We start from the raw sequence: 13,197 nt of genomic DNA on the forward strand, positions 1-13,197 counted from the left end.
AGTGTTTTTATTAAAGTGGGTGTTATAGTCTGTCAAGTGCTCTTTCTGATTCTACTAATATGTTTATTACATTTGATTTTCTTTCTTTTCGTTTTTTTTAAATGGGACCATTTAAATTTTTTAAAAATGTTTTTTACAATTTAATGTTATTTTTACATTTTGATGTTTTTAACGGATCATTTAATTTTTTTTTTCAATTTAGTAAATAGTTCTCTTGATGACTGCAGACAAGTAAGGCTCTTTGGTAGTGTTAAGAAACATTACAGTAAAGGTGTTTTTTTCCAACTGATATATGGTCAATAATTATAAGGAGTCACTTGTATGAAACTTCTGTCAAACCAGTAAGACTGCATTTATGCAGCCATCATTTTCAGGATTGTTGGTCACCTGGGCATATTTCCCCCAAACAACTTTGCCTCCTTGTGTCACAAGACCCAACTCACTCACATTGACCTCAATGACAGTACCCTTGATAATAACACTCAAAGTTGTATATAGTGGGGATGAGGGATTCTTCTTTACACCAAGTATTGGCAGGCGAAAGGTGGCTTTCAGTTCAGGATGTATTACATGGGCTTTCTTGAAATGCAAGCCTATTGGTCTAATGAATCTGTCATATTTGGGTGGTTTTCTTGTAAAGCCATCTCCAACAAATCTAACTTTAGTAACCATCCTCTTTCACGCCTTCTTCTTTCTCTTTCCCATTCAAATAACTTTTAATACTTCTGTTTCTCCCTGGGCACGAACTTTAGGCAAAGGGACTTTCCATTTTCTCGCTTTCTCTTTTCGTAATTTTTAAATCATAATGGAAAGTACTTTAGCTCGGGACTGCCCTCTCTGTCCAGCAGATAGGCAGGTACTGCTCCCTGTGGAGTCTTTTCATCATTTTTTGGTTTGGTGTTTCTCTTTTCATGCATCTTGATAGTCTTTTTCATTTGTATTTTTTCAGCATGGCACTGCTTATGATAGAGCTTAACCTTCAGACCAGTCATCTTCTTTGCCTTCTTTGAATGTTATGACCCTCTTGACTTTCTTTCTTTCCCTTTTTCTTATGGTAATCAAAATGATATCCATAGTGTTTATGGTGTAATTCAATATTCTTGTTTTGCAGCATGGTGACTGATGCAGAGGTGCCAGGCTCAGTTCCCAGGTGCGAAGAAGTTCTCAACTTTTGGGTCTCAGAGACTCACAAGCCTACTCTACATTTGGTTTTCATATGTTAAATAAACCTTTCATTTTGGGGATACATCCTCTTTGTTCATGGTTTCTATTCCTTTTTATTTGTTACTGAATTTATTTGCTAATATTTTATTATGGATATTTGCATCTATGTTTAGGAGAGATATTGGACTATAGTTTTATTTACTTGCTTTTTCTTTTCATTCTTTTCTAGCTTTGGCATCAGTATAATACTTACCTCAGATAATTACTTGTGCCGTGTTTCCTCCTTTTCTACTGAATGAAAAAGTTTGGGAAGAATTTGTATTGTTTTGAAACTATTTTATAGAATTCACAATTGAAGTCATACTGGCTTGAAGTTTTCTTTATTGAAATATTTTAAATTTCTTTTTCAAGTCATTTAATTATTACAGGTCTTTTCAGACCTATATCTTCTAGAGTCAGTTTTAACAATTCATTTATTTCTAAAATTGTTCCCATTTCATCTAAGTTGTCTGATCTGTTGGCCAAATTGTCCTTTTTGTACCAGGTAATATAGATTACTACCGAGCCTTCAATTAATCTTTCTTGGCACCTACCTATTTGTGGCTATAATGAGATAGAGTATCACTGTATAAAACAAAGTTGCCAAATGGTTGTCCTATTGGGTAGAGACTAGGAAAGACTATAAGCAGAACATGGTTCCTTGGTAGAAGTGTGCTGAAATACATTCCGAGGCTAGTCCTAATCAATATACTAGTTTAACATATCAGTCCAAATTGTCATACTTACCCTTGTGCTGGAAACTTTGTGAGGTTGAAACAGCATTTGGAAGTGGAAGGTTTGTCACTGTTACATTTGTAATGATGGGATCATTCTTCATAGTATTACTGGCTATGACTTCTGATTCTGTAAAAAAGAATAAGCAGACATCAGAGGTATAGCAAATCATTAGGTAGTCTTATTAATATTCATATTAACATCCAGTTACAGCTTGAAGATTAATTGCTGGAAATCTTCTGACCAAGATTTAGAAACCTGGCATTTTAATTTTAATCCAGCATGTTAACCTTTTGGTGATACAGTTAATTACTTTAAAGAAAGTGGAGGGATATTAGGCTTTCCTATGTACTTACTGTAGGTGATCTCATTTGATCATCATAGTTATCTTATGAATTAAGTAATCATTACAACTATTATTTTGCATAGAAGACTCAGAGAAGTTAAGTAATCTTGCCACAATTATAAAACTTGTAATTGGAGAGGGCCAGGACTGAATCCAAGTTTTTCTGATGCAAAAGTTAATCAGTCAACAACCAAGGGAAAAGAACAGTAAGGATGTCATAGCAGTTAAATACGGTACCATGGTCAAATGCTGCCTGGGAGAGAATTTTCAGACAGGTGGAAGAGTCAGGGAATGAGGAAATAAAAAAGTTATGCTTTTAATTATACTTAGTTTATGTTTTGAAGAAAAGAAAAATTTGCTAATTTTTGATAAGCTGAGCTTTTCAAAAATAATATTGGAATAAGATAACTTGAAACAATCTATATTTGCATAAATATTATAAAAACAAAATGTTACCATTCAGTTTTTTCAATGTCTAGTATGGAAACATTGAACTACTGAAGAAAAGGCAGAGTTGCCATTTAGTGCATACTTAGTGTTAGCTAAATACAGTGTTAGCTGCAGGTGGGGGACAAACTGTTTAATAGATTTCAATCACAGAGTAGTAAGGAGCAAGAATTGCTAGTGCCTAGTGTAAGACAGTCAACTTCCATTTAATGACAGCAAACATCTGCTGTATGATGCAAATTCTTAGTGTAGTTGAGAAATTCATGCTGGAGAAACTGAAAGTTTGCAAGACCTCACAGACAGTAGATAAGTATGTCTTCCTTCAGGGAAAAAGATTTCGGGAATTGGTGTGAAAACAAGGTGAAGTAAATTTAAATATAGTCTACAGTGATAACACTGATATGAGAAAGAATGAGTGGAAATGGCCACTGACTTCAGAGGCATCTTGAAATATTAAATTGATAGGGAAACACTTGAATAAATAGACATGTCTTTTGTAGCAGAAAAGGAGAAACTGATGTTCATCATAGCATGGAAGTGGAAAAGGTCATTCCATAATGCAGAAACTTGACACTTGACACTTGAGGATGGAGAAACACACGAAGATGGAGAAACACGAGAGAGAGGTTCCCATTTGAACCCCAACATATACTTAGAAATCATCAGAACAGAAGTTCCTCTTCAGAAATCTTTGGAGACAAGTTTTTTGGTTAAGCTAAAATTGGAAAGCATAAACAGCTGTTCTGATGGCCAAAATAATTCTTTACTATAAAGTAGATTCAACAGTCTTGGTAGTGGGAAGATAATACATAGCTAAGAAAGATGCAGAGGGCTGCCTGACTGGAAAAATACAAAGAGAAGAATACAATATTTGAAAATACAATGCCAAACATTTTACATAGAGAATTGCTTATTATGTATGCGAAATATGCTTCACAAATGAGAGTGGAGTTAGAACCTATACTCAATTCAGAACAAATTGTCAATTATACAGCATCAAGTAGGCAATGGAGGAAGTTTTGAATTCTTTGAAGGTAAATCAAGATATGTTTAAATATACATGGTGGACCAAAAATGAATAGAATAAAAGTTGTGGAGACTAATGTTCTCACAGCTACAATTTTTCAAATTTTACAGAAACGCCTCAAATTTTATTATTGGGAGAGAAACATCAATTCATGGGTGACTAGCATTTATTACAATATGAGAATCATAGTTATATATTAACATTTTGTTGAAAAACATTTTCTAATTGCGCTTTGGGCTCACACATAGGCAGTCTATTCTAAGCTACTGCCAATAAATGATTGACACGTCAGAGGAAAAATAATTCATTCTTAAGGCAAGTTTTTAAACCTAAATACTTTGCTCTTTCAGTTTTTCTGTCTGGTCACTTTTCCTTAGATAACAATATGTAACTTCTTTGGTCTACAAATGCAAATTGCACTGTAAGTCTCAGTAATAATACACATGTTAGGTTTGACAAACATAATTTTGCTTGAAAAATATAAACTTATAAGGGGATGGTAACATCAAGATAACATTGGCTTTAATTCAAGAAATTGTGTTTTTTGAGATTCATGTCTATTTAAATCTTAGCTTTTGGTATAGGTAGGAGGTATGAAAGATAAAAACATAGGAAGTTTTATCAATATTTGAATTAGAAAAAGAATTTAACACAAGAAATTACCAGACTGTAAGTAAAGGGGAGAAACTTTGACTCCACCAATATATTGAAGTTGAAAAAATATTTTTCACTATGTTTTATTTCTACTTATTTAAATTTTCATTATAAAGATGTGGGGTACAATTCAGGGTTAGGTATACAAACATTGAACATGCAGGTATCCCCACTATGTTTTAAATATAGTGAAAAAAACTTGTAAATATGTAGAAATTAAATAATGCACTCCTAAATAACCTGGGCTAATGAATAAGTTACAAGAAATATTAGAAAATACTTGAGGTAAATGAAATATGAAATCATAACATACTAAAATTTATGGGATGCAGAAAAAGCAACACCTAAAGTGAAATTTTTAGATGGTAGCACTTATTTTAAAAAGAAGAAAGATTGCAAATCAAAATTCTAACCTGCTAATTTTAGAAACTAGAAAAAGAACAAACTAAACACAAAGGAAGCAGGGGAAAAAAATCAGGACTAAGGAAGATAGTAATAAAATAAAAAATAGAAAGACAATAGAAAAAACAATAAAACTAAAAGTTGTTTTTAAAAAATAACCCCTAAAAATTAACAATTACCCCTCTGGCTATACTGACAAAGAAACAAAGAGAGGACTCAAATTACCAAAATAATGAGTGAAAGAAGATTCACTATTACCAATCTTAAAGAAATAAGAAGGGCTATAAGGTAATTCTACGAACAACTGTAGACCAACAAATTGGATAATCTAGATAAAATGAGCAAATTCCTAGGAAATCTTCAACTACCAAAACTGAGGCAGGAAGAAATAGAAAAACTAATAGACATATAATAAGAAAAGATATTAAGTTAGCAATAATAGTAATAATTAAAAAAAAAACAACTCTCCATAAAACAAAGTCCAGTACCAGGTGGCTTCACTGATGAGGCCTCCCTTTGGTCCCCACTTCACCTGGTTTGCGATCAGGAATCTCTATTGATGTTATGTGATGAACCCCCTCTCCTGACAGTTTCCAGCTACTGCCAATCCCTTCCTTATAGTATTATGGTAAATGTTGAGAGTCCGCTTATGAGTGAGAACATGTGGTATTCAGTTCTTTGTTTCTATGATAAATCACTGAGTATTATAGACTCCATATCCATCCAAGTTGCTGTGAAGTCCATAATTTTGTTCTTCTTTATGGTTGTGTAATATTTCATCATGCATATGTACTACATATTTTTCATCCACTCCAGTTTTGATGGGCAGTACTGTTGGTTCCATATTTTTGCTATTGTAAATACTGCTGCCGTAAACATGCATAAGTAGGTATCTTTTTTGAGGAATGATTTAAGTTCCTCCAGGTATATGCCCAGAAGGGGGATTGCTGGTCATACAGAAGGTCAATTTCTAGTACTTTCAGGAATCACCACACTGTTTTCCATAGAGGTTGAACTAGTTTGTATTCCCACCAACAGTGTAGAAGTGTTCCTTTTTCTCTGCATCCTTACCAGCATCTGTTGTTTTTTGTTTTATTAATGGTGGCCATCTTGACTGGAGTTAGGTGGTATCTCAATGTGGTTTTGATTTGCATTTCTCTGTTGACTAGTGAGGCTGAGCATTTTTTCATGTGTCTGTTGGTTGCTCGTTTGTCTTCTTTTGGCAGTGTCTATTTATGTCTTTTCTTTTGTTTTACTTTTTTTATTTTAAAGATGTGGGATACAATTCAGAATTAGGTATATAAGTGGTCATAGTACAGGTAAAGCTTGGGTCTCCTGTTGGTCCCCACTTTGCCTGGCTTGAGAGCAGGTGCCCTAATTGATATTATGTCCCCTACTCCTACGCATCCTTGCAGTATCCTAATACTGCCATTCCCTTTTTTATAGTATTATGGTAAATGTTCAGGGTCCACTAATGAATCAGAACATGTTTTACTCTCTTCTTTGTTTCTGTGACAGATTGCTGAGTATGACTGACTCTAAATCCACCCAAGTTGCTGCAAAGTCTATATGTTTGTCCTTCTTTATGACTATGTAATATTCCATTGTGCATATGTTCCACATTTTTTTATCCAGTCCAGTTTTGATGGGTGGCATGGTTGGTTATAGTAATCAAGAGTGTTTGACTCTTGCATTACAATAGACATAGAGGCAAATGGTGTAGATTTGAGAGTCCAGAAAAAAATACATTTTTTATGGTTAGTTGATTTTCATCAAAGGTGCCAAGATGATTCAAATGGGAACAGAATTTTTTTTCAACAAATAGTGTTAGGAAAACTGGATCTCTTTATGCAGAATAACGCAGTTGGTTGTCTACTTCATACATAAAACAAAAATCAAAGACTTAAATATACGAGATAAAACCATAAAAATCTTAGAAAAAACATTGGTGTAAATCTCTGTGATCTTGAATTGGGCAATGGTTTCATAGGTATGACCCTTAAAGAACAAGAGACAAAAATGTATAGATAAACTGGACTCCTATCAAAATGAGAATCTTCATGTTTCCAAGGATACCTTTAAGGAAATAAAAAGTAAACCTGCAGAATGGAAGAATATTTGCAAATTATCTGTCTTATAAAAGACTAGTCTCCAATATATAAAATGCTCTAGCAATTCAACAATAAAAAGACAGATCGCCCACTTTTTTTTTTAAAGGGCAAAGAATTGAATAGATATTTCTCCAAAGAAGATATAGAAACGGCCAAAAAAACACATGTAGTATGCTCAATATTTTTAGTCATTAGGGAAATGCAAATTAACCAAAGTGAGATACCACTTCAACCCCACTGGAATGAATATAATGAAAAAGAGAGAGAAGTATTGGCTAGAATACGAAAATATTGGAACTCTTGTGCATTGTTGGTGGGAATGTACCATAGTACAGAAGCTTTGGAAGTCAATTTCTCAAAATGTTAAACACAGAGTTGCTATATGACTCAACAACTGCATTTCAAGATATATACTTAAGAGAAATGACAAACATGTAAGCATAGAAAAACCTGTACACAAATGTTCATAGCAGCATATTTTATAATCCTCAAAAGATAGAAACAACCCAAATGTTTATCCATTAATAAATATTATAGATAATCAAAATGTTATATGTTTATTTAGTCACAAAAAAGAATGAACTACAGATACATGCTGCAATATGGATAAACATGAGAACATTATGCTAAATAAAAGAAGCTAGTCACAAAAGGCCATATTTTGTGATTCCATTTATATAAGCTCTCTACAATAGGCAAATCTATAAAGATAGAAAGTAGATTAGTGGTTACCAGAAGCTGAGGAGAAGGGAATAAGGAATGATTGGTAATGGATCTAGGGCTTTATTTTGGGGAGATGAAAATGTTCTGGAATTAAATAGCAGCAATAATTGCAAAATCTTGTGAATATACTAAAAACTCCTGCACTGCCTGCTTAAAAGTGGCGATAATTATAGTATGTGAACTATATATGTTTAAACAAATGATGGCAAAATTAGTCATTACTCACCTTCATCTTTAACTGTTGTTAATGAATGTACTATTGGCATCACAGTCATTTTTAATAATAATTCCTTGTTGGTTGTTCCTAGTTTGATAAGATAGATGACATTATTAATCACAATCTCATTTCACCTGTCAAAGAATAAATAAAAATAAGTTGTTCTGGAGGTGGTCTGGAATCCCTCTGCAGAGGTACTGGGAAGACTTTTGTCTATCTTTATTTTTCCATTTTCCAGCTTCTTTTGTTCAAAGAGCAATGAAGGAATTTATGTTTTAAATGCTTGGGTGGTCTGATTTTTTAAAAAACATTTTTTTTTTAATATAACAGGCCCCAAAGATCAATTTCCACTGCAGATTGTTACCTGGGTATCTTTTTTCTTTTTAAAGCAAGATTTATTCCGAAGACAGAAAAGCTCCCACAGAGGGAGGGGACCCGAAGGGGTTGCCCTATCTGGGTATCTTTAACCATGCAAAAAAAAAATGATTATAACATTATGAACTCTAATGATATAAAATCATTATTATTTTTTCCTGTGGGAAAAATGACCTGGCAAACAGGACCTGAAGGTATCTTGTCTTTATTTGTTATTTATTTTTTCAGAATTGCATTTCATGTTGTTGCTTTAGTTATGGCATTGAAACTTCCAAATAAACATCAGTGATAAAAGAACTTGCAAACCTCCATCATTAGTTTGCTCATTAATGAGACATTCTTGGAGTTCCCACTTTGTGCCAGGCCCTTTCCTAGGCTCATGAGGGAAGTATTCAACTCTAGTCATTGTTTAATCTGAGTAGTATCAAGAATAATTCCTAGTATACAGTAGGCATTTAGTAAATGTCATTTCTAATAAGGAGGCACTCTTACAGAATATGAGGATCAACAAAAGGATAAAACTTTAAGCAGTCAATATGACCCATCAGTTTGATATCCACTCTGTAATTGTCAGCGTTCTCTTCCTTCTTAAAACACTTCAGAATACTCCTTTGTGATTAGGGCACAGGTCCTATATTTACTATGTGACTACATATACATAGTGTTGATATAAAATCGTGGTTCTTATTTGTTTGCATGCTGTACTTGGGGGAAAAACTATCAGACCCTACACAATTAATCTAATACTTTATAACTCCAGTCCATAGCAGAGTTTTAAAGAGCAAGTAGCCTGGAGGTGTACATCAGAGAATATTAAGAACCCACAAAAAGGAAGATAAGACCAGTGGAGGATTACTGAGGACAAACTTCCAGCAAGTAGTGAAGGTTTTGTCTACTGCTTACTTCTCTATTCTCACTGCTTATTAGAGGACATAGAGTATTATAAAAATGAAAAGTGACTGTCAGCGGCAGATTTTGTAAATTATGTAATGTGGGGAGCTTGTAAGCACTTCGACTTTCTAAAAGTCTTCTAGACTCTTATGCCATTTTACATTGTTTGAAAATTCAAAGCATAAAGATCAATCAGGACACATGTAATGAGATTAATGAATATAGAGAAAGTATGAAGTATTGAAATTTGTAAGTTTTCAAGGCCTGTGACCATGTTCTTTTATATCTATCTTGACTTCATGTTTGATAAAGGAAAGAGGTAAAATAAATTTGACCAATGGATTCAGTATTCAGCCTGAATTTTTCATTTATTTTCAGCTTCAGCCTTGGTCTTTGTGGAAATGAAGAGCTAAATTTGTGTGTGAACAGTGATCTTGTGATTATATATAATCAGTGGAACAATATCTATAATATAAATGGGACAAAAGTTATTCTTTTACTGCCTTTTATTTTTCTAGTTGAAGTGAGGTACAATTGACAAAAATTGTGTATATGTGAAGTGTACAATATATTTTGATCACACAAACTTTGTGAAATTATCATAACGGTAAAGTTAATCAATGCTTTACATAGCTTTTTTTTTTTTTTTTTTTGAGTTGGAGTCTCACTCTTGTTGCCCAGGCTGAGTGTAGTGGCATGCTCATGGTCACTGCAGCCTCTACCTGCTGAGCTTGGGCCATCCTTCCGTCTCAGCCTTCCAAGTAGCTGGAACTACAGACAGATGCCACAAGGTCTGGTTAGTTTTTTGTTGTGATTTATTGTAGAGATAAGGTCTCACCACATTGCCCAGGCTCGGCTTCCCAAAGTGCTGGGATTATAGGCTGAGCCACCACACACGGCCTACATAGCATTTTTTAAAAATGTTGTGTACAGGGACACTATTTTGGATTGTTAGTGTATGAATGAGTACTCCCTTTCAAATATAAGTAAGCATTCTACATATAACTTAGAATGAAATTCTTCTGCTATATTAGATATGTTAAAATTGTGAAGTATAAATGCATATGTATTATTGCAAGGAAAATGTTAGGATAACTATTGATAACTGTGATTTCTGTTAATTTTATGTGCAAAACCAATTATTAAATACTTTCAAATACTTATTTAGAGAAATAGGCTGAAGTAAATTTATTAAAAGACTATGGTAGCTATTTATCTTTAAGAATATTACATCATTTTGAGTCAACAAATGTTTATAAAAGGTTAAATCACTCGAATGCCATAATTTTACTCTATGTAAAATTGCTTGGTAAACTAGCATTCATGCCATTTTACAAAATAACATTTGAGAACTATTATTTCATTTAGGCCACAAATGTTTCAAGAAAATGTCTAATTTGTAAACATTTTATATTTTATGAGGAAAAACTAAAAGAAAAACATCAACTTTACCACTTTAAATTCTATGAAATTTGAAAAAGAGAGACTAGAAAATCATTCATATATAAAGATACTCTACGTAGTTCATTTTCATTTCAAATTATCACAATGAATCAGAGGAGAAAGATCATGGAGAAAAATGAGGTATCCAAAGTCACTTTTCCCCAACTAAACCTACAAGAAAATTTCCAAGAATGCTTTCAAAAATTATTTTCTTATAGTTTTACCCAGTCAGTTTCTACATATAGGGTGTGCAACCTAAGCATCAGCTTGTCTAGTACCCTGTGTGAGATGGCCAAAAACATCTGGCTCTTCTACTGACCTCAGTTAAAATTGAACATCTATTTAGTATCAGAAATGTTCAGTATCAGTGTTGAGAAAATTTTATTCCTGCGTTATCATTCAATTAATTAAACATATTTAACTACTTAATGTTTTTTAAATCAAGCTGAATAATAATACATTTCAGGTTTATTTTGTATCCTAGAAGCTCATTTCATGAGGGTGATATTCAGTATTTGCCAAATGTTGATTTTTAACTCTGGCCGTTTGGTCTTTGTGCAAATGTGCAGTGCACTTGATGTACATCTAGGAAGAGGTCAAGTCCCATTTTTCTAATTGGGTAAATCTCTGAAAGCAAGCCCTGCTCCAGGCAAAACTCTTATCAATCACTTCTGCTACTTTGGTGACTATGTTGCTGCAAGAGGAATTCTCATCTCAGTTGCTTATTTTCCACTTTTTTGTGATGATAGAATTTCTGCCATTGGCAAGAGAAATTTTACATGAATTAGATTGACATAGGCACTATTAAACCAACTGTGTTTTGACCTTTAAGCAACAACAAAAAAATCTGATTGGGAAGCTTTAAAATAAAAATCAAGAAATCTCTCCACGTTGTCTTTTCTTGGTAAATACTTTCATTGTGGTTAAGAGAATCATACTGGCCATGAGAAAGAAAGAATAAGGAACTTCACTATAGATACACTTAAAACAATATATGATTGTGTTATTTAAAAATGGTCATTTTAGAAGATGGGACAATTTATAAAACTCTTCCAAATGTAAACCCTTCAAAAACCTGAAATACACTGCTCAAAACATGAGAATTTGAGACAAATTTTTAATTGTCTTCATTATTGTGTAATAACTGTACTGCCTTTAGGAAGATGGGCAATATTCAGTATACTTAGTCCAACAACATACACTCAAAACAAACAATGGTGATCAAAAAGGAATCCCTTTCTCCTATCCAATGTTGCACTCTCACCCCCGCCACTAGCTGTCTGATGGCTCCACTCAGTCCTGCCGTCATGCAAGACTTTCTGTTTCTCATACAGAATCCAAGCACTTGGGGACCTCAGAGCCTGACTTTCCTGATTCATCTCCCTTTCACCTCACTCTCAGCAGATCTCCAGAATGGACTTCTTTATTTCCCTTAGTTTCCCTCTTACTGCCAGATTCACAGTTACTAGATTTTTACCCTTAAACATCTCTAAATGGATATTAGATGATAATGAAGTATTGTTATTGATTTGGAGGGTTTGATAATAGCAACGTGGTCTTGTAATAAATTTGTATGTTTTTTGAGATGTATATTTAGTGTGTAGAGGTAACATGGCGTAAGTCTGGATTCCCTTCAAAACAGAGAGAAAATAGAAAGAAAGCAGGACAGAGAAAGAAAAATAAAGCATGTGTAAAATCTAGATAATATTAATGTTGGAAGATAGATATATGAAGACTAATTACAGTATTCTTTACTTTTGGGTAATATCGGAACATTTTTATAATAATTATGACCAAAATGTAAAATTTCTCTTGCTTAGTTTTTACAATTGAATGTGAATAATTTATAGCTCATCTGGACAATTTCTGAAGAACATAAATCAGAGTTAATATCTATTAACTGGGTAATATAAATCATTGAAAGTGTCCAAAAAGGAATATGCTTCTGTGTGACAGAGTGTGTATGTACATATAAGCTCATGCTTTCTGTGCACTCATTTCAAAGAAGGATTCGTTGGTGTCCCACTACAGGAGGCACCAAGAGTAAGGCTATTAGAAATAGTTTGGTTTCCTTTTAGAATCAAACACCACAGAAATAATGGAGTATGATCATGAAACCCTTAATCTCTGAGAATCACCATACTATTCAAGTCCTGTAAACGAACTCTCACTGGTGTTCTGCATGTGTTTAAGCTTGGTCTTAGAATGAAAATTAAGGGAGGAATAGAGAGTGAGAAAGACAACAGCTGGAATTTCTGTCATTTATTCATCATGGTATATGATTATCTGGCTTTTCTATGACCTTCGTATTCTATCTGGAGTTCTTGCCCATAGGCAATCAACAACTCTATTTTTGTCCTCCATTGATTACTGGACATGAATAATAAGCCTTATTTTATGTGTGTTGCAGGATGGGCAATGCAGTTTGCATCGCACTGATAACCTCTTGGGGTTTTAATTGAAAGCTACTAATGACCTTTCAAATTTTTATGGATAAGGTAATCCCCTGTAATACCTCACCAGAAAATACAATACAGTTGTTGTCACTCGGTCTAGTAACAACAATGAATAGCATTGCCGCTGAAATCTATAAATTAAATTGACTATCAGCACAATACAATCA

The 13,197-nt window shown here is 33.5% G+C and overlaps 1 pseudogene; it reads right to left on the reverse strand.

The window, feature by feature from the left end:
* Window positions 1-333: 333 nt before the first annotated feature.
* On the reverse strand, window positions 334-1,114 carry LOC103257370 (annotated as a pseudogene).
* Between the last annotated feature and the right edge of the window lie 12,083 nt (window positions 1,115-13,197).

The sequence above is a fragment of the Carlito syrichta genome, unplaced genomic scaffold, assembly GCF_000164805.1.
Source record: "Carlito syrichta isolate Samal-C Ts95f unplaced genomic scaffold, Tarsius_syrichta-2.0.1 Scaffold301662, whole genome shotgun sequence".
Taxonomy (NCBI): Eukaryota; Metazoa; Chordata; class Mammalia; order Primates; family Tarsiidae; genus Carlito; species Carlito syrichta.